This window comes from Diabrotica virgifera, chromosome 1 (genome assembly GCF_917563875.1).
Source record: "Diabrotica virgifera virgifera chromosome 1, PGI_DIABVI_V3a".
Classification (NCBI taxonomy): Eukaryota; Metazoa; Arthropoda; class Insecta; order Coleoptera; family Chrysomelidae; genus Diabrotica; species Diabrotica virgifera.
In genome coordinates, this window is record NC_065443.1 from 190,131,280 (window position 1) to 190,154,234 (window position 22,955).

General features: G+C 31.9%; 1 protein-coding gene across 1 annotated transcript in view; it reads right to left on the reverse strand.

Moving 5' to 3' along the window:
• The window catches only part of LOC114329229 (uncharacterized), a 1,335,969-nt gene that overhangs the window by 732,691 nt on the left and 580,323 nt on the right, over positions 1–22,955 (reverse strand). The gene's annotated exons all lie outside the window — the stretch shown is intronic.

Below are 22,955 nucleotides of genomic sequence, written 5' to 3' on the forward strand. Positions count from 1 at the left end.
GCGGCTTGGCTTAGGGTAATATTTCTCAAAAAGATACTAATGCAGACTTCTAAATCGATGTGACACAACAAATCAATTTAATATTCACATATCCAATAAACTATTTTTAATGGGAAATAAGCCACAATTTTACCAAAAAAATGATTTTATTAACGTTTCGAAGCCCAAATCTGGTTTCGTTGTCAAAATACAAAATACTACTAAAACAAACAAAAATGTTGTTGCTAAGCAAAAAAATTCTTCTAATAATTTATTTAATCTGACTCATTTATATTGGCAATTCAGACGTATATTATACATTTTAAAGTAGAAGACTTTAAAATGATATCGCCAATATTTATGAGTTGCGTTCCTGGGACGACTTTACTAAAAGATAGTTCATTCGATTACATGAAATCAATCCCAACTCAATATTGTCTGAATTGCCAATATAAATGAGTCAGATTAAATAAATTATTAGAAGAATTTTTTTTACTTAGCAACAACATTTTTGTTTGTTTTAGTAGTATTTTGACAACGAAACCCGATTTGGGCTTCGAAACGTTAATAAAATCATTTTTTTTGGTAAAATTGTGGCTTATTTCCCTTTAAAAATAGTTTATTATAAAAATGCCACAAGGAAATAGCTTCAGAATAACACATATCCAATGGTAACTACGAACTTACTGTCTAGTTGCTAAGAAATTTGACATGTCTTCACAGCCTACCTGATTTTTGGCCATATACTGAGTACAGTCGGTACCACTTTATTTTATTGTATTGTTGATCTACAGCCCATTACAAAGCCAATATCATTTGCAGGGCCGCGCGGTGCTAGGATGCGGTGAGGCAGCCGCACCAGGCGGCATCACAAGAGGGGCGGCATAATCAGTAAAATCAAAATACAAATAATTGAGCAATTCAATAATTAAAAATATATATAGGACCGAGTGTCAACCGAAAAAATTTAACCGGTAGAAGGTATCTATAGAACTTATTTTGACAAATTTGGAAAAATTAGTTCTTGATTTAAAACGGCTCAGAGGACAAGGCTATGATAACGGGGTTAATATGAAAGGAATAAAAGGATGTGCAAAACAGAATATTTGAAAAATATCCGAGGGCGTTTTACGTGCCCTGTGCATGCCACCTTAGTCATAAATGACGCAGCATCTTCTTCTACATAAACAACAACCTCTTTTTGTATTATCGTTGATTGAAATATTAATAAATATTAGTATGTGCAACATGTTGCACAACTAACACTAAAACCGTTTAGTACTACTAGATGGTTAAGTCGAATAGATGCATTGAAACCTCTAAGATTTCAATTTTGTGAAATATATAATGCCTTATTCGAAATAGTAGAAGACGTCAACAATTATTCAGAAACTAAAGTCAAAGCACGAGGATTGGTAAAAAATATTAAAAATTATAAATTTATATGCAGTGCAGTTCTTTGGCATGATATTTTGTTTCATATAAATTCAGTCTCGAAGACGTTGCAATATGTAACTATAAATTTGTCAGATTGTGTAAAAATGTCGTCAGAAACTATGGAAAAAATGAAAATTTACTGACAATTTGGCTATGACCAAATGAAAATTACTGATAATGAAATTGCAGAAAATCTTGTAAATAAGTTCCGCATTTCCTGCTGAAAATGAATATTCAGGCAAGAGAAAAATGAGTCAATTTGATCTGTGGATCGGCTCTCAACAGAGGAAGATCAATTATTTAAAGTAAATTTTTTCATCTATATTTTAGATTTTCCTTTAATTCTTTGATTGATCGATTTTCGCTTTTAGAAACTCATAATAAAAATTTTAAATTTTTATATGATATTTTTAAATTGAGGTTTATAGGGGGTTGAGGGAAATATAAGAAAAGGGAAAAGGGAAAGATGATAAAATACTAGAAAATCTTCATTCAATACTTTTTATAAGTAATGATTTTCTAGAAGAATTATTGCATGCTTTATCCCAAATGATACCATACTCCATGAAACCTTTAGAGGTTTTGAACTATTTGTGCCAAAATAACCTAATTTCTTTATATCCAAATATAGTTGTATCACTAAGGGCCGGTATTATCTGTCCCGATTAAACCCCGGTTAGAGGAATTTTGTCATGCGAGGTGCAGAAAGTACCGGCCCTAAGAATTTTATTAACACTCTCTGTCTCGGTAGCTTGGGGAAAGAAGTTTTTCAAAACTAAAAATGATTAAAAACTATTTACGAAGCTCCATAAGACAAACAAAACTAAAAAAATTAGCACTTATTTCAATAGAGTCCTCACTAGCTGCAACTTTAGACTACACCAATCTGATTGACGAGTTTGCCAAAATTAAAATCAAAAGGATAAAATTGTAATTTTCATAAATGTTATTTAATGTTAATACATATTTCATTTAATTTTAAGTATGTTTTGTTTTTAAAATAAAAGTTTTCATTCATTTTGTGTATTTTCATTTAATAAAAATAAATAGTAGTATTAAGTTTCAATAATATTTAGGGGGCGGCATTTCGAAGACTTGCATCATATTGAAAAGATGGCTTAATCTAAAACACGGCTCTAATCTTTTGAATGGAATTGGTTATGTTTAATAGATAAACAATCTACCTTCTTTATCGTACAGCCATAGGCTACTCCATTCGAGCATTTGTTGTAATTATGTTATTTGTTTGTCTTTAATATGAAATGACTTCTTTAATAATTTTCTTTGTAAAATAAATTTTGAATTCAATTTTAAGAAATACGAGGACTGGTTTCCTTTACACTCTTAAAAACTGAAGTTTGAATGTGATGAGTTTGGTACCGTTGTAGAAAACTATGGGCTTTTAATGTTTTAAAATCAATGGGAAAGTCCCCGTAGCTGGCTGTATACCATAGTTAAAAAAACCATACAGAAGTAAAAACTTCTTTTGTATATTGGTATAAAAAGTTTTATTAAAAAACATAAAAGTCCTCCAAAAGGATTTGCAAAACGTTTTCAATCTGAATCAGATCATCCTCAGTGCCTAGAACGAAGTATTTCCACGTTAAAATGAATGCAAAAGGTTAAAATTGTGACTAGGTTAAAGAAAAATGTGGCAATAAATGTAAACCATTAATATCGATGTAACCTTTTTCAAAAAGTTGCTAGTTTCTTTTACGAAGCAGAACGTAAGTATTGCCACATTTTTCTTTAACCTAGTCACAATTTTAACCTTTTGCATTCATTTTAACGTGGAAATACTTCGTTCTAGGCACTGAGGATGATCTGATTCAGATTGAAAACGTTTTGCAAATCCTTTTGGAGGACTTTTATGTTTTTTAATAAAACTTTTTATACCAATATACAAAAAGAAGTTTTTACTTCTGTATGGTTTTTTTAATGTTTTAGATAAACCTTTCTATTTAAAAAATTATTGATGACGCCACATCTGCTAAGATAGTGGGGGTAAAAGTTTTTTTTCTCAAAAGGTTAAAAAATAAAAATAAAATCGACCTGTCATAGCTTTAACTCTAAAAATAATTAAGTCATGAGATAATAAACCATTTCCACACTTTATGCACACACTGTATATGAAATAATGAGTAGGTATCAGATTAGGATTTGTGATTTGTTTTATTCTGGAGATAACACCGAGATGACGATCTGTCATAACAGCTGCTTCAGCTCTACAACACCTGATTTTGCTTCTGTATGTCATTGTTAAAATCATGAAAAGACATGTAAATATTTAATCAGATGAAAATTGTAATTCTTGATATTCCAATATATGACAAGACAAGTCTAACAACCTATAACATACCTAATAGGAATTTTCAAGTCCAAGCGAAGTAAACTTAATAAAAAGGTAAAAGGATCAACTTTCGAAAAGTGGGCCAAAATGTTCGCGCTTTGATTACATTTGCCGCTAGTACCTTCGCCAATGCGGACTGTTTCGTTTAAGTACCTCGGCATCCATAATGAAAGGTGCACAACCACAGAAGAGATTAAATTTAAAGGGAACACATGTGTATCGTATTAGTTCACTTCTACAAAAGTTTAATGAGCAGGAAAAAATCATCATCATAAGGTAAGCGCGTGGTGGCCTTTATCTAATATTACAGCAAGTTAGGAGAAAACTGCAACCATAAAGAACAGGTCCGGTTAATAATATTTGAATCAATAAACAACAATCAATTAACCTAAGTAAAATAACTACTTATTTTATGACACATGTTTCAACCAAAAATGTAAGAAATTTTATTAAAAAAAATAACGAAATTTTATTAAGATTTAAACAGTAGTGGTCAATTTTACACACTGAGGTTAAAACTTGTCTTAAACACATATTATTGTTTATTTCTAGCTTTTCAGTCATTTACTGTGACGTAAATATTTCTCAGAACTTTTTTTTCAGTTTTTCTCGAATTGGGCAAACTTGTGAAATGTTTGACAGATTATCTTTATCAAAATATGATGAATACAATTTCCGATTCTTCCTTCCATAGTGACAAAAACCGAGACGTGGTCAAAATATAAAATCTTCATTCTGATGATGATTACATTTAGCTTCCACAAATTTTCCTCCAACTATAGAAACTTCCTAGAACTACCAAGAATAAGTGGACGGCAGAAGAAATATTGGATATGATGAAGCAATACAGGCAGTGTAAGATCAGAAAGGATCAAGTAGAGTACCGAAATATACACAGCAAAATTCGTAAAGAAATTATAGCGGCGAAGGGGATCTAGATGACTACACTTTTCAATGAAACTGAAAAACTACATTCGGCGACAGCTTCAAACTGCACTAGAAAATTAAGAAAATTGCTAGTTTAAAAAAAATCAAATCACTAAGTATACAAACATAATGACCAATACAGGGTGTCCCGAAAAGATTGGTCATAAAATTATACCACACATTCTGGGGTCAAATATGGTTCGATTGAACCTAACTTACCTTAGTACAAAAGTGCTCATAAAAAAAGTTACAGCCCTTTGAAGTTACAAAATTAAAATCGATTTTTTTCAATATATCGCAAACTACAAGAAATTTTTTATTGAAAATGGACATGGGGCATTCTTATGGCAGGAATATCTTAAAACAAAGTTATAGTGAAATTTGTCCACCTTATAAAAACTTTATGGGGGTTTTGTTCTCTTAAACCCCCCCAAAATTTTGTGTACGTTCCAATTAATTCATTATTGTGGTACCATTAGTTAAACACAACGTTTTTAAAACTTTTTTACCTCTTAGTATTTTTTCGATAGGCCAGTTTTTATCGGGATGCGGCTTCTGTTTTAACCTTTAACTACACGCGCTGGCGTATTTTGTACGCCAGATATAAGAATTCTACTGCAAATATATTTAAAAATTTAATTTTTGACCTTGTTTATCTCTCTAACCTATCACTGGAATGTGCTTTACAATTTGGTTTTAGTTTCGTTATAATCGGCGTTCTGGGAAGATCGTAATTTACAGTTTATTATTTGTTGTTTCCGGTGGTGGACAATATACGCCACGATTATATTAATAGAAGTAGTAATATAAGTACATATTTTAATTGTTTTTTAGTCATTATGGCACAAAATATATTTTTCTTTATAAACAATACTTTTTCTCCTCTAAAAATCACATTTTAAATTTTTTTTTTATTATTAATTTTATTTATCATGGAATCCAGTTATTCCATGATTACAGTTATAAATCCCAATTGGCTTACTGAGAAGGAACTCCAAGTATTCACTGATGCCGAATAAGGTTTATAACAAACAACTAGGTGTATTTTTTCAAAAAAAGAATAAACAAATCCGCTGTTTTTAAGTGTATTTTCTTGTGGCGTATAAAGTACGTCACGCGTGTAGTTATGTTATAACTTGATGCGCGGGTAGTTAAAGGTTAATATGTTTACATAAAAATGTTATGGAAGTTTTGTTCCTTTAAACCCCCCAAATGTTTGTGTACGTTCCAATTAAACTATTATTGTGGTACCATTAGGTAAACACAGTGTTTTTAAAACTTTCTTGCCTCCTAGTCTTTTTTTGATAAGTTACCTTTTATCGAGATGTGGCTACTTTTTCAAAATATACCTAATAATGTAAATTATAAATGAATTTTCGGATTATTAACAACTCTCTATAATCGTACTTAACCATATATACAAATAAGTGGTAGATTCGACAAATATTCAAAATATCTCGATAAACACTGGCTTATCGAAAAAGTACTAAGAGGCAAACAAGTTTTAAAAATATTGTGTTTATCTAATAGTGCAACAATATTAATTTAATTGGAACGTACACAAAAGTTTGGGGGTTTAAGGGAACAAAACCCCCATAAAATTTTTATGGGGTGCACAAATTTCATTTTAATTTTTCTTAAGATGTTGCTACTATAAGAATGCCACATGTCCATTTTCAATAAAAAATCTCTAAGAGTTTTCGATATATAAAAAAAAATTGATTTTCAGTTTGTAACTTCAAAGGGCTGTAACTTTTTTTGTGTGCACTATTGTATATACATAGGTAAGTGAGGTTCAATCAACCTATTTTTGACCTCAGAATCTGTGGTATAATTTATGACCAATCTTTTCGGGACACCCTGTATAAACTAACAATCGATCCTCGCGATATACTTATTACTTGGAAAATGTATACAGATAATTTGTTCAACAATAACATAACACAAAAGCCACCATAATGGGAGACCATTTGAATGGCCCAAATATTTGAAAAGCTGAGGTTGTACTCGCTATCAAAAAATAAAGAGTAACAATGTCCCAGGACCAGATGATGTGTGTGCAAAAATTATTAAGTTAGTTAATGAAGACAATTTAGACATTATTACGAAGTTCTTAAATGTTCTATGACAGATCTTAACAATAAAGATTGGCTTCATTTGGCACATTTACTATTCCCTCGCATTAACCTTTACTATTCGTTTTCAACGTCCTATACGTTTAACGTTCCCTTCCTCAGGTAGGTTTGTAGTTTCCTCCGCGGATTTATTAGTTGTTGCCCTGAAAACTCTTCTTCTTCTTCTTTAAGTGCCATCTCCGCGCCGGAGGTCGGTAATTATCATAGCTGTAGTATAGTTGGGAAAATCTATAGAAAATATGTTTTAAGTGGTAAATAACGTTATCAAAATATAATATAGGGTATTAGCCCGGCACGAAGACAATGACTCCTGACCGTGAATTATAAACGTGATGTTTACATATTATGTCGGGTATAAAAATGCAGTATAGGTGAATTTAAGGAGAGAGTTATTATTAGACACTTGATATGTACAAATGTAGTAGTATAGGTAATGAGTTGTATTTGTAAACAATTATGATTGAATCATCGTTTATACGATGTAAATATAATGTTAGTAGAACAACAGAGTTCTAATTAATATAGACCAGAAAGGCGTTATGGACCCTATTTATGACATAGCTATTCGGATTTTAGAGACGGCTGCTCTGAAAAGTTCATTTGATGTACATCCGTACCATTCTCTCAGGTTGCGCAGCCACGATATTCTGCGTCTCTCTATGCTTCTTTTTCCTTGAATCTTTCCCTACATAATCAATTGGAGCAAGTTGTATTTCTCTCCACGTGTAGTATGTCCGAGATATTCCAATTTTCTTGTTTTGATGGTATTTAAGATTTCCATTTCTTTATTCATCTTTCTCAGAACCTCTGTGTTTGTGACGTGTTCTGTTCACCATATTTTCAGGATTCTTCTGTACACCCACAGCTCGAATGATTCTAGTCTTTTCATTGATGCAGCATTCAAGGTCCAAGCTTCCATTCCATAAAACAAAGTCGAGAAAACGTAGCACCTGGCAACCTAACTCTTAGCTCCAACTTCAAATCTCTTGTGCAGAGCACTTTTCTCATTTTGTTAAAATTTTCTCTGGCCTTTTATATTCTGATTTTGATTTTCTGTAAGTAATCTCCTGTGGAGTAATCTCTGTAAGTAATCTCATTATTCCAATGTATGCATATTGGTCGACTCGTTCGATATTGGATCCGTTTATGAACAGGCTCTCGTTATTTCTTTCAGTTTTCTATATTCTCATAAACTTTGTCTTCTTGACGTTCATTGTTAGACCGTATTCTTGTCCAAACTCTGCTATGCTGGTCGCCAGCCTCTGAATATTCCCAATATTTTCAGCTAAGATGACAGTGTCATCCGCCCGGGCCGATAGTGCCCTGAAAACTCAGGGTCTCCTAGCACTATTACCACAAATTGGTCGCATTGCTCTTGTAGTGATCATTTTCCCAAGTAAATGTTCTCCAATTCTAACTTGGCTGAACCGCTCTGATGACGACCAAATAGTAATATGTACCAACTGTGTTTATTTAAAAAGGACACCCTCATCATTTCAGAAATGCGACGTTCCCAGACAGTTTTATTTTTAAATTAAGTTTTACTTTAATTTTGGATAATAGTAACTATGATGACGTCATCTTGACAGCGTGAGGACGTCATCTATGTGTTCTTTAAATGGAAACCTATATTTTTTAAAAAATCTTAAAGAGGACACAGAAGAAATAAGAAAACAACAAAAAGAACAAGATAAGAAAATGAAGGAGATTTCCGAGGAACTAAAAGGACTCAAAAAAGAACAGATTGAAAATAAAAACGAAATATCAGTAATGAAGAATAATAATGAAAAAATGTTAAAAGAAATTAATAATTTGCAGAAAGAAATAATGAGTTGCAACGAGAGAATTCAATACCTTGAAAGCGACAAAAGAAGGAAAAATATAGTTATACAAGGCATCCCGATAACTACAAATAATCCAAAGGTATTAAGAGATTCAGTAAAAAATTTTATCGACAAGGAAATTGGTATAGAAGTAAAAATAAATGAAGCAAGGAAATTAGGAGATAAAATATACTTAGTCGAACTGGATAGCAAATACGAAAAGATGGAAATAATGAAAAACATATATAAACTCAAAGAACTGCCGAACCGCATATACATAAATGATGATCTAACAAAACGTGAAAGAGAAATACAATCCAAAATTAGAGCAACTGCTAAAGAAGAGAAGGCCAAAGGGAAAATTGCTAAGGTGGGATATCAAAAGTTAACTTTGGATAATGAAGTATGGAAATGAAACAGAGAAAGAGAAAAGTTGGAAAGAGTAAATTATAACCGCTCAAAAAACTAATAAGCAATAACGGACAGAACAATACTATAAAGACGACACGGCAAAGAAAAAGGAGACAAGAGGGAAAAGACGAAACAAAAAAGAAAACAATAAAATCAAACGAAGTAATACGTATGGCGACATGGAATATAAGAGGAAGTCACAAAGAAGGAAAATTAAAACAAATGGTACTTGAACTTAAGAGATACAGTTTTCAGATCGTCGCATTACAAGAAACAAAGCAATTAGGGCAATACAGTCAGGAAATAGAAGATTACTTATTCTTTAATAGTGGAGGGCAAAATAGAATGCTGGGTACAGGCTTTTTAATACATAAAAACTTTAGAGCATCAATTGTAGAATTCAGAGCAATATCCGATAGACTTAGTGTTCTTAGAGTAAAGGGAAAATTCCAAAAAATTTCATTTGTAAATATTCATGCACCTTCAGAAGAAAAAGAAATAGAGGTAAAGGAAGAGTTTTATAACCTACTGGACCAAGTATATGAAAGCATCCCCAAATATGATCTCAAAATAGTCCTTGGAGATACCAATGCCAAAATAGGTAGGGAGGACATATTTAAGCCTACTATAGGAAAATACAGCTTGCATCCAACAACGAATCAAAATGGACACATGCTCATCGACTTTGCAAGAGAAAAAAACATTTTAATAAAAAGTACCTACTTCCAGAGAAAGCAAATACACAAGGGTACTTGGAGATCGCCGGACGGTCAAACGGTAAACCAAATAGACCATGTTTTAATAGAGAAGGATGTAGAAAAAAGCATAATGCATATACGTACATATAGAGGGCCAGATATAGATTCAGACCACTTTTTAGTGGGAATAAAAATGAACCAAATAATACCTATAAATAGAAACAGAAACAGAGAAAAACGCACGATGAACAAGCTAGTCAGGTTACAAACAGAAGAAGAAAAAAAGGTATACCAGCTGACACTTAACAAGAAACTGGAACTTATTACAGAAAATGACAATGTAGAACAAACATGGGACTTAATTAAAAATACTTTAAAAGCCGTAGCAGATGATACTGACAAGTCAATCAAGAAACAACAAAAGGCATGGTTCGACGATGAATGCAAACTAGAAATAGAGAAACGGAACAAGCTACGATTAGAAAGTCTAAGACTGAAATCAAAAACAGCGGAAACACTTTACATAGAGCAAAGAAGAAAAACCAGCGCAATTTTAAGAAATAAAAAGAGAAAATTTTACGAAGATAAGTTGAAAGACATTGAAGAGAATTACAAAAATAATCTTATTAGAAATTTATATCAAGGCATTAAAAATCAAAAAAGAGAATATAAACCACAGCCCATTTATTACAAAGATAAAGAAGGAAAAATGATATTTGATGACCAAGAAATATTAAAACGATGGAAACAATATTTTGATGAATTGTTAAACGGGGAGTACACAAATAATCACAATGAAGAAGACACAGATGATGGAAATGAAGAACACATAAATCACGATAATGAAGGATACACAGACGAAATAATGAATATGCAAAGAGACAGTACGGAAGATATAGCACCATCCCTAAATGAAGTTGAAATTATTATTAAGAATCTAAAAAACTATAAATGTCCTGGAAGTGATTCTATAACAGCGGAAATGTTAAAATATGGAGGAGCGCAGCTGACAGACAAAATACACAAATTACTAAAAAACATATGGGAAAAGGAAGAACTACCAATGGAGTGGAAGCAAGCAGTGATATGTCCTCTTTATAAAAAGGGGGACAAAGCAGAATGTCAAAATTATAGGGGCGTGGCACTATTAAATGTAATATATAAGATATTAGCAGTCCACATCAAAAACAAGCTAGCAAGAAGTCTTAACAATAGCATAGGTGAATACCAGTGTGGCTTTAGAAAAGGAAGAAGTACTATAGACAACATCTTTACTTTAAGAGAAATACAAGCTGAGAGCTATGAATATAATAAACCAACAATGGCACTCTTCTTAGATTTTAAGCAAGCTTTTGATAGAATAAAAAGAAAAGAAATATATAAAGCGTTAAAAAATCTAGAAGTTTCACCAAAAATAATAAGAATGATAAAGCTTACACTTACGAAAACAGAAAATAAAGTAAAAGTAAATAACAAACTAACAGAAAATTTCGAAGTGCAAGAAGGAGTACGACAAGGGGATCCGTTGTCATCACTGCTATTTAATGTAGTATTGGAAATAATAATAAAAGAGGCTAATATTAACAGATCAGGACATATATATCACAAAAAACATCAATGTTTGGCATTCGCGGATGATGTAGTAATTCTATCCAGAAGCAAGGAACAATTAAAAGAGGTAGTAGAACGACTAGAAAAGGCTGCTCGAGAAAAAGGACTTTATATAAATGAAACAAAAACTAAGTATATGGAATGGACCGACAAAAAATTTGAACAAGGGCAATATTTAATGATAACAACGAATGAAGGAACAATGTATAAATTTGAAAAGGTAGACAGATTTGAATATTTAGGGACCTTATTTTCTAGTAAACCAAACATCCGGGATGAAATACACAAAAGACTAATGTCAGGGAATCGTTGCATGTATGCACTCAATAGAATACTCAGAAGCAAAAATATATCCAAAGCAGCTAAATTAAGAACGTATAAAACTGTGATACGACCAATAGTTACGTATGCCTCAGAAACTTGGACTATGACAAAAACCGAGCAATCAATGTTACAAGTATGGGAAAGAAAAATACTTAGAAGGATATTTGGGGGAAAAATAATCAACAATCAGTGGACACGAAGAACAAACAAGGAATTAGAAGAATTGTATAAGGAGCCTAATATAATTGCAGTTGTAAGATCACAAAGACTTAGATGGTTAGGACATGTCCAAAGAATGGCCCAAGTTAGAATGCCTAAAATCATGTTAAGCGCTACAATAGGTGGTAAAAAGAGAAAAGGAAGACCTAGGACCAGATGGAGCCATGAAGTTAATGATGACCTGAAGTATCTCAATGCAACCAATTGGAAAGAAAAAGCGAAGAACAAGCAAGAATGGAGGAAGATTTGTAAACCAAGCCATGAGCCTGCTTGGCTCGAAGTGCTAATGTATATATATATATATTTTTTCGCCAAAATTAAACAGGAAATGAAATTCTCTGAATGGTAGGTAATATGATATGTATCACTACTGCTCAAAAGTTAGCAGTTTTTGATGTAAAAGTTAAATAGCAAATCCTGGAGACAAGATTTTGAAGAAAATGCTTTAAAACGTACTAGGACAAATGCTGAGTGTCTAGAATGTTCATTTAAATATTGAGTTTCACCACAAAATAAAAAAATATGAAAAACATTTTTTAAGAAACGCTTTTCTTTAGTTACGAGTGACTAAAATTAAAAATATTATAAAAAAATCAACTAAAAAGCAAAAAATAAAAAAAATTGAAAAAATCTAACACATTCGTCAAAGAAAAGCGTGGCGCGTCTTCATCTAATAAACGGTTTTCGCCCCACGCTTTTCTTTAACGAATGTGTTAGATTTTTTCAATTTTTTTTTATTTTTTGCTTTTTAGTTGATTTTTTTTATAATATTGTTAATTTTAGTCACTCGTAACTAAAGAAAAGCGTTTCTTAAAAATGTTTTTTTCATATTTTTTTATTTTTTTACTTTTTAGTCTACACTTTTCAAACATTAAAATATATCGTCATGTTTCTTAAAATATGTATAAAACATATATGATGTACTAACATGAAAAGTAGTCGGAATCGGCAAAAAATTTGAAACTTTATTGTTTATTTATGAAGCATATCGTAAACAATTAACGTAAAAAGTGAAATTATGTATAGTTCATATCATTAGCTACAATCCGTAAAAGTTTCAAGTTTTTTACATTGTAAAAAACAAGAGAATTTAAGCATTTTCTATTAAAATCGTTTTTTTATTTAAACAATTATTAATAAATATAAAAAAAATTTTTTATTGATTATTCGTGTATTGTTCCCGCGGATGCATATGTCTGCAAATTTTCATTCATTTGCATTGGAGAAAAGGCACTCAAATTAACGTCTAAAAATTTGACGCGAACTATGGAACTAAATAAAAGCGTTTAATAAGATGATAATTTTGGACGGTGAAATCGTTCTTAAAAGTAATAGTTTTAAGTACATTAGTACTTAATTATTATTCTTTATTAGTAAGTAATGAAGAAACATAGGAGGTACATGCAGTAGAGTTAGGATGAGATAGATGAAATGAAAGGAGATGAGTGGTGTATTATGTGATAAAAAGATTACAATAAAGTTTAAATAAGATCTGCTATGATGTACGGAACTGATTGTTATGCAAATACAAAGAAAGGGGAGGAGCAATGAATAGGTACATGAATGGCAATGAGAATGCTTAAATGAATGAGGAGTGGTAAAAAAAGGATACAATTAGGAATGTACTCTAGGAGTAGCCATAATTGATGTCAAAATGACAGCATAGGTCGAAATTTTAATTCCACAATACCATGAATTGCTGAGTTGTATAGAAAGACTACGAGATGAAGACCAAAGAACACCTGGCGAGAGATGCTTCGGCAGGATATTTTTGTAAATGGGTTGATATTTGCATGATCTAAGATAGAAACTTAGAGAAAGCAAAGAGAATGATGATTATAAAACGGTAAAAATAGTACGTTTTTAAAAATAATCGTTTTTATGTAAATATGAATGCTTACCTTATTCGGTTTTCTTCCGTTTTATTATAATTTAACCGATCTACCATTCTACCGAAGTCGATCCTGCACATTTCTTATTGTCTTGTTTATTTTACCATGGCGCACATGGTCTCTGCAAAACAGTTGCATATATAGTTACTCGCTCCCTTAAATATTCTCTTGATAAAATCGATTGAAAGTTATCGCCCGTTCATAATTTCTTGACCATCTGACGACGTCAAACAATTAAGTCTTTGGTCGAAAACTGCCCCGAATTAAACTGGACTATTACGTCGTATTTAATTTAAATTAATAATAAAACATTTATTATTAATCATAAGTTTTGATGAATAATCAAACTGAAATTATTAATAAAATTTGGGCATAATATGGACTTCCATCAAAACTAATAGTCTAAGAGGTAGTGTCAAATTTTTACGGTGATTTTAGCACAGATTCTATGAATTTATTTTGGTGGTTAGTACTTGTTTGATAACGAAAATGTCTGTCAGCTGGCGCGACTCCGGGGCTTTTAGGCATGAAAAGATAAAATATGAAACCCGTGTTGAGCTGGCCCCCCACTAGCAAAAATTAAAAAACAAATAGCGCTGATTTATGATCTATTTATAAGCTTTCACATTCCGCAAATTAAAAATTTTGAGCTCGTTACACTGAGCAGGAATTTAATATTTTAGTGATGGGGGGGGGGGGGGGGGGACTCAGCCCTGCCACTACTTAAAAATAGGGATATTAAATAATTGATATTTGCGGCAGAATTACGAGCTATTTATGAGCTCTTGATGAGCTCTTTCAAATTTTGAGCTCATCCCCTTCACCCCAAATAACCCTTTAATTAATTTAACTTAAGAGAAAGAGTTGTACATAAAATGCATTAAATTAATTATTTGGCAACTACATATCAATTAAAAATTTATGAGCTCCCAAAATACGCGCATTTTGATCATTAAATTGCAAGTCCGTTGGTATAGTGCAGTCACTGAAGGTAAAAATCAACTATTACCTTCAGTTTCGACGAACCTTCATCGATTTTCACGAAAGTTAGTGAGAGGTTAGATGATACCTCAAGAAACAAAGGTGACATGGTGCCGCCTTGCGTCTTTATCCTGAGGGTGGATACCGCCCCTTCTCGGGGGTGAAAGTTATTTTATTAAAAATAACTTCTCAAATCGATAGAGGGACAAATTATCAGCAAAATTTATAAAGTTATTAAAATAAGTCAATACTTTTTGAGTTATTAAAGATCAAAAATTTGATTATTCGTGAAAAAAATGCATGTTTTAAAGCGGTTTTTTGTAAATCACTGAAAAACTGTAAGTTTTTACAAAAGAGTTAATAGTAGTTTAGCTTATAGCGTATTTTAGCGTGTTTTAGCGTATAACTTATATTCTAAGAATAAACTCTTCAATCACGCGCATTTCGATTATTAACCTACAACCCCTTCGCAAGAAAATCCTTCCCGGCTTAAGAGAGTTGTACTTAAAATTATTTAAATTAATTATTTGGCGACTACATATCGTTTAATAATTTATGAGCTCGCAAAATACACGCATTTCAATTATTGAATTGCAATGGAAATCGATGTAGGTTCAAAGAAATCGGAGGTGAAAACCTTCAGTGAGTGCACTATAATAGCTTAACGGTGTCTAGTCGGACAAATTTTGATGTACGGGAACACTGGAACAGTGGAAGTTTTAATTGTGGAACAGGTTACAGGTTTCGAACGTCAGACTACGAAAACGTCCCATGTATTTTGTCGGACAGAACTTCAAATTGATTTGTTAGCCTTTGATTAATAATGGAGTTACTGAGGGTGGATATGAGCTATTACTTTCGATTTCGTTTAACCTCCATCAATTTCCATGAAAATTGGTGAGAGGCTAGAGGATATCTCAAGGAACAAAGGTGACATGGTGCCAACTTGCGCTTTTACCCTAGGGGTGGATGCCACCCCTTCTTGGAGGTGAAAATTATTTTATTAAAAATAACCACATAGTTCGATAGAGGCACAAATTCTGAGCAAACTTTGTTATATAAAGTTATTAAAATAGATCAAAACTTTTTAGTCTAGGCGCCAAATAGAGGTCACCGTGTCCTTTTCAATTCTGATGGACAAACTCAACGGTTTCTTATGGATTTTTGGCTGCAAATTTCGCATGATTACGAATGATTACGAATTTCGAGGGTGGATTTTGATCCGAGTGGTCAAAAAATTGTTATAAACAATTTAATTGTTTATAAGTTGTTTATAAGGCTTTGGCTCATAAACTAAAAGAGATAAAAAAGAATGTTTCAAATAAAATTTGTTCGTTAATAAAAAACGAAGAAAAAAAGCGTTTACTAAACTTCAATCGAACAATTAGAACTCAAGATATTGTAAAATTAGTGCACAATGCAAATTGCAAAAGAAGTATTTTTCGAAGATTTATCGATCGTAACTCGGCTTCTACGCATGCAAATGAGCCTTATAAGGTCTCATTTTAAAGATTCATTAATATGCTTCCAAAAAGAGTTTGTTAAATTACTTAATCTTCATTTGTTTTAAAGTTATACCCATTTGAAGTTATAATTTTTTTTAATTGTACATTAATTTGTTTATAAGGGTTTCAAGCAAATTTAAGCTATAAACATTTATACTTTAATTAACAATAATGATAGAAGAACTCAAAAGGAACATTTTTTAATGTTAATTTCAAGGGCCATTAAACCACATTAAATTTAATCTTTTAAACCTCTTAATTTTTTAAACGTAATAGGTTAAATGGCCCCGGTTATTGTACGTGGTTCTCGCAGCAAAATTTAAGCTTTAAACGTTTCAATCTCGGTTATTTTTTATCCTACAGAAATAGTAAAACAAGTAAAATATTTGATGCAGGAAAAACTAAAATTTGGGTATATATCATTTTTACGTATATTGAGTATTTTTGGAGTAAATATCAAAAGAAAATGAAAATTACGATAATATTAAAAATTCTGATTTTTTCAAATTATATTTTTTTTCCAAAAATATGCATTCTAAACCAGTCAAAATTGTTGAAATCATTACTTATGCTAATATAAAGAAATTCTTGTAAGGATTACTATACATTTTAATTTTTGTGGAAATGACGTGTTTCATTTTTCACTTTTTCCTAAAAACTTCGAAAGGGTTCTCTAATTTTCATCATAACTTGCTTAATTTTAATGGTATTCACTTCTTTTGGAGCTCATTTGATAGGTATTCCACAGTATTTTAACAAGTGCTTAACAGGTATATTTTATAAAATGCATGGTTTTCCCGTTATATAAGTTTGAATAGATTAGATTTGAGTACTCGTCAAAAAAAATATACATTCAATTACTCATAACTCACTTTGAATTAACATTAGCTTAGTTGTTTAAGTGTATTTAATTTTTTTTATCTTCAATTTTGTTAATAATAACTTTTTTGTAAAAGCTTATATTTTTTAAGTTATACGTGAAAAACAGCTTTAAAACATGCATTTTTTACGAAAAAAATAAAATCTTTGGTCTTTAGTAACTCAAAAAATATTATTCAAAATATTGACTTATATTAATAACTTTATAGCAACAACACAGAAAAGTACAAATGGCCTTAACTGATTAAATAAATAAATAACTTTATATGACAAATTTTGCTTAGAATTTGTTCCTCTATAGAATTGTATTATTTTTAATAAAAGAATTTTCACCCCCGATAAGGGGTGGCATCCACCCCCAGCGTAAAAGCGCAAGTTGGCCTCATATCGCCTTTGTTCCTTGAAGTATACGCTAACTGCTCACCAATTTTCATGAAAATCGATGAAGGTCCAACGAAATCGGAAGTGAAAACCTTCAGTGCCTGCACTATCATGTAAAAATCAGACTGCTATTTACCGCCAATATAAATCCTGTTATTTGTTAAGGGTTAATATGCAAATACCCATCAACGAATACATAATTTTTTTTAAGTTTTATTTATTATAATCACGGATTTACGTTTTTTTCTGTTCCAACATCGTTTGTTGATTTCACTTCCAACTTACTTAGCGTTAGAGAGAAATCGATTATCTATGACGCACTGAAAGAAGGATTTGGTATAAACTTTTACATTCACAATTTATTGATTCATGAAGCATTACAATCCCTAGGGATTATAGCTAACGCCATGGCGTTTAAAATCCTATTCTTGGGTGAGGTGGATTACTCCTCTGTCATTTATAGCTTGCTATGCATCTTTGCTGTTCTCACTCTCTTTTCCATTTCTTCCTGTCCTTGCACTAAACTTTCCAGTCTTTCACATTCATTGCTCTTATGTCATCTTCTATATCATCCAGCCATCTTGTTCTGGGTCCTCCTCTACACCTGAGCAATAGTGGTGTCCAGTGAGTTATCCTTCTCAACATATCTGATTGTGGGCGTCTCTGTATGTATATATCCTATCCATTCTAAGCAAAGCGATTTTATGTATCTGACTATATTTTGTCCAGAATTTGGAATATATGATAGAATTTCAAATGCCGCTTCATCTTGTCCAATTAACTGAACTTACACTCACAGCAGCAGAGAGCATGGTAAAAATCCAAAACTATTTCTCAAGACCCTTCCATTGCAAAAATAGACTAAGACAGGGTTATGGACTATCGTGTCTCTTATTTAACCAGGCAGTAGAAAAAATAATTCGAGAGTCCCAGATTAATACGAATGGTAAAATACTGTCTTTAACAAATCAGTACAAATTGTCGAATACGCAGATGACATAAACATCATAGGTAGGTCCACAGAATCTCTGACTGAAGCATTTCGGTCGTTAAGAGCATCTGCACAGAGAATGAGACTAAATGAAGGGGTGGGTGCATTAACCATGTAGGTCCATATTTTAAAACTTGTGGGAAATCGAAAAAAACCTCCTAAAAATTCAAAATTAGTTTATTTTTGATTATTTTTTTCCTGCGGTGAAAGCATGTAAAGAGAAAGTTTTTTCGTAGTTTTTGTAAATATTATTAATATCATATGTACTTTAATAAAATAAAAAAAATTGGAGCTGCTTTGCCAAAAATATACAAAAAAAATAGTTTTAGGTTTATTTATATGTTATTTGGATACAAAAAGTAAAGAAACTAAATAAAATGTCCTTATTACATTATTATCAAAATACAAACTAATCAGTGGAATATGAAAACATAAAAAACAGGTAATATTCTTCTTAGGTTACTAGTGTTCATCTTCAGTTTCGGAAGTTTGGCATTCTTCTGGCTCTACAGAAACAAGTTGTTGGTAGTAGCACATTTCAGCCTCGCCAACATACTGTCTGGCCAATTCCATGACATTTAATAGCTTATCCCTTTTCAAAGGCAACGGGGCATTATAAACCGTATTGTGTACTTGTGGAAAAATCGGTACACAAGATTTCTTTAGAAGAACGAAATCCTCAGTCACAAAACCATTCGCTGTCTCTGAGCACATAACAGTCTCTCTATGCGTATCACTAAATTCGATAACTTTATATTTCGATATGGTAATTTTTGCACCAGAACTATTTTTAATATTGCTTTTCTTAAAAAATGGCTCCAGAACTTCTTTATAGTTTAGAATCATATCTCGTTTAACAGTTTTCACAATAAAATTCTTACTGGTATTTGCTATCATGCGACTCCATTCCTCTGCCAGATAAACTCTTTCTTTCTTTCTTTTTTCTTTTTCCACCAGATCAAACGACCTGTCACAGGGCAAAAAACTATGCCCAGGTTTGGGATAACGATGTCTTATTCTCTTGAATCTTCCATGCAATAGAAGAGATTGCCAAAAGTGAACAAGAACGGAGTTCTTGTTCTGCCCAGCACAGTTGTCACTAAAAACGTAAAGGGTTTTTACCTGCGGATCAATGTAGTTATTAATAAAATCGTGTAAGCAACTTATCACTTCATTTGGAGATTTCCGACCCGTTATTTCATCGAAAACATAAAAGTAACTCTTCGAAACGCTGCCCTTATGGATGGAAGAAACTAAACAAATACATGAAGATATCAAACTTATTTTTTATATTCCATGCATATTTTTATATCTTTTCTATATTTTCTATTATATTATTTTGCCCACAGTTAAGTGCAAGAACCAGGCAGCTCCAGGAACTGCCCGGTTCTTCCTACAAACCGAAAGCAAGGTAGCTCCAAATATCGTTGCCATTTATGTGCCGTTATTAAGAGATACACGATTGTTGCAGGGAACAATCGGCCGATTTTTTTAAGAGTAAGTCACTAAAAATCTCATTTTCGTAAAAAAGTGGAGTTGCCTGGTTATTGAACCCACCCCTTCAAATATAAATGTCCAAAAGACCAAAATATGTGTGTTGCACTAGGTCAAGCAACCCGACACCTACAAGAATAATAATAATTGATGACCTAGAACTGGAATGTGTCGACACCTTCATATATTTAGGCTCGTTGCTAACTAAAGATAACAATGTCAATGAGGAAATTAAAAGAAGAGTAGTGCTCGCCAATAAGTGTTACTATGGCTTAAGAAGACAGATGGCCTCAAAAATACCCAGAACAATTAAATTGACTGTCTACAAAACACTAATAAGACCAGTGCTAACATATGGTTTAGAAAATTGATCACTTACACAGAATGAGCAAGAACTGCTCAAACGATTTGAGCGAAAAATCCTAAGACGAATATATGGAGGCATAAAAGAACAAGGTTTGTGGCGCAGGCGTTACAACTTTGAGTTGTATAGAAGTTTTGGAGAACCTGACGTTGTAGCCTTAGATGGATATGTCATGTAATCAGATAAGAGGAAGATGCCATAGTCAGAAAAGTTTTTGACCGAAGAGGGCCGATAAGACAACGAGCAAGAGGAAGACCGAGACTTACTTACCAAAACAACCTAGAAAATGATTTGAACTCTATTGGAATTGGAACATGGAGAAGAGTTGCCAGAGACAGGGGCGAATGGAGGATTGTTCTGAAGAAGGCTTTGGCTCATAAAGAGATGTAACGCCACTGATGATGATGATGATGATGACTATATTTTCTCTCTTTAATTCTCCTTCAATTTCGGCATTTGTTTTCATTCGTATTTCTCCCTCTCTTGTTACATTGTAGCCCAGTATTGTTCTCATTATTTTTGTTTCAAATTTCAGAAGGCTATCTTCATCTTTCTTGTTCATTGTGGTTGTTTCCATTCCATATGAAGACCACAGGGAAAGAACTTGATAAGTCCACCTTTTAACAGTTTTTGTTTTTAATACCACTTGGTAGCTTTAATTACATAGTTTCTAAGAGTAACACAATACAGAGTATTCAAAGTTTGTATACAGAATATACAAAAGATATAAGCGTTTGAAAAAACCCTGTACAGGAAAAGAACTTGACATGCCCATTCCAAACAGAGGAAAACGTTGATAAGTCCAGGTACTCCTAGTAGTCTGCAACAATGACATGCGACATTAGGTAACCTGATTTCTACAGTTTCTGGGTTTTAATATTATTATTATTATTATTATGTATACAGGGTGCCCGAAAAAATATTTTGAGAATTAAATGAATTTACGCAAAAAGAAGAATGTATGTAATTTATTTAACTCAAAATACATTCTATTGCTGTCAGAAAATAGAAAAAAAAATGTTCAAACTGCCAAGAACTAAACATTTCTTTCAATTTTCTTACAACAGTACAATGTATGTGTTTTGAGTTAAATAAATTACATACATTCTTCTTTTTGAGTCAATTTATTTAATTCAAAAATTATGTTTTTGGTCACCCTGTATAAATAATTATATTAATGTTTATATTACTAAATGGAGAATTGAACACCCTTTAAAATGAGCTACCACACGACCCCTATTCCTATTTAAAAAAATCATCGATTAAGTCATCACGGTCAGATGGATGACGTCACTAGTATGAAATATATACCAAAAAATTGAAATATAAGAATAAAAATCGACCTGTTTCGGCATTTCTTTAATCTAATAACTACTGCCAAATATCGAGGGGGACTGTTTTCTTTGGCCCACCCTGTATTGTAAAATGTTTTTTTACGACAATGTTTCAGTTGATACTTTTTGCAGTAAAAATATATTTGCTCTATTTCTGTTTTATTTTTGACAAAAAGTAGATAGCCAATGATTTTATAGGAAAAGAAATTGGTAAGTCCTTCTTTAGGTACAGGGGAAAAACTTGTTAAGTCCATGTAGACGAATAAAAACCAATTAATACCATGAATATGCAATATAAATTAAAAAAAAAAAACTAAAACGTAAACCAACAACCAATATATCAATTTTTTTTCTTTTTATTACTAATTAATTGTAAGATGTATTTTAATATAATCACAGAGTTTTAAACTTTAAAAATGTTCTCCTGAACAAAACCAAAAATGTGACTTATCAAGTTATTTTCCTGTGGTCTTCATATGTAACAACAGGTCTAATTAAGGTCTTATATAGATTCATCGTGGTTCTCTTACTTAGGTTCTTGCTTCTTAGCAGATTTCTATTCATTCCATATGTTTTTTTGTCTTTCAGAATTCTTTCCTCTGTTCTCTCTTTTCCGTTTTTTCCTATTGTTACTCCCTAGTAGCTAAAGGTGGATACATTTTCAAATTTATGGTTCTGTGTTATTAGATTTTTCTGAGTTGTTGTGTCGTCCTTCAGTCCTTCCCTATCGTCATGTATTTTGTTTTGTGTTGGTTTATCTGTAGCCCTATTCTCTTAGCTTCCTTAAGTAATTTTTCAACTGCTTTTATACGTGTCATCTTCGTTTTCTCTATGAAGACATTCGCAATTATCAATAGCAATTATTTACCATATAAAAAATCTGTAGTATTTCGTTCTTCGAAAGTCACATTGTTTGTGCTTTTTTCCAAGAATTGTAGTTAATTTGCAGTTCGTGAATTATTATCTAAAATAATTACAAAATATATTGGAATCAGCCCTATTATTTCCTTAAAGTATTTCTCATAGAAACATCAAAATTCATATTTTCGTCGTAATCACCAGTGTCAAGTGACTTAAGTGTTAGTAAATATCATTCACAATATGTACCATCATTTACTATTGATATGCACAATCACCAGATGCATTTTCCCATAAATTGCGTATACAGGGTGGTCCTTAATTAATTGTACAAAAAGAATCAGTAGATTCTACACTCTAAA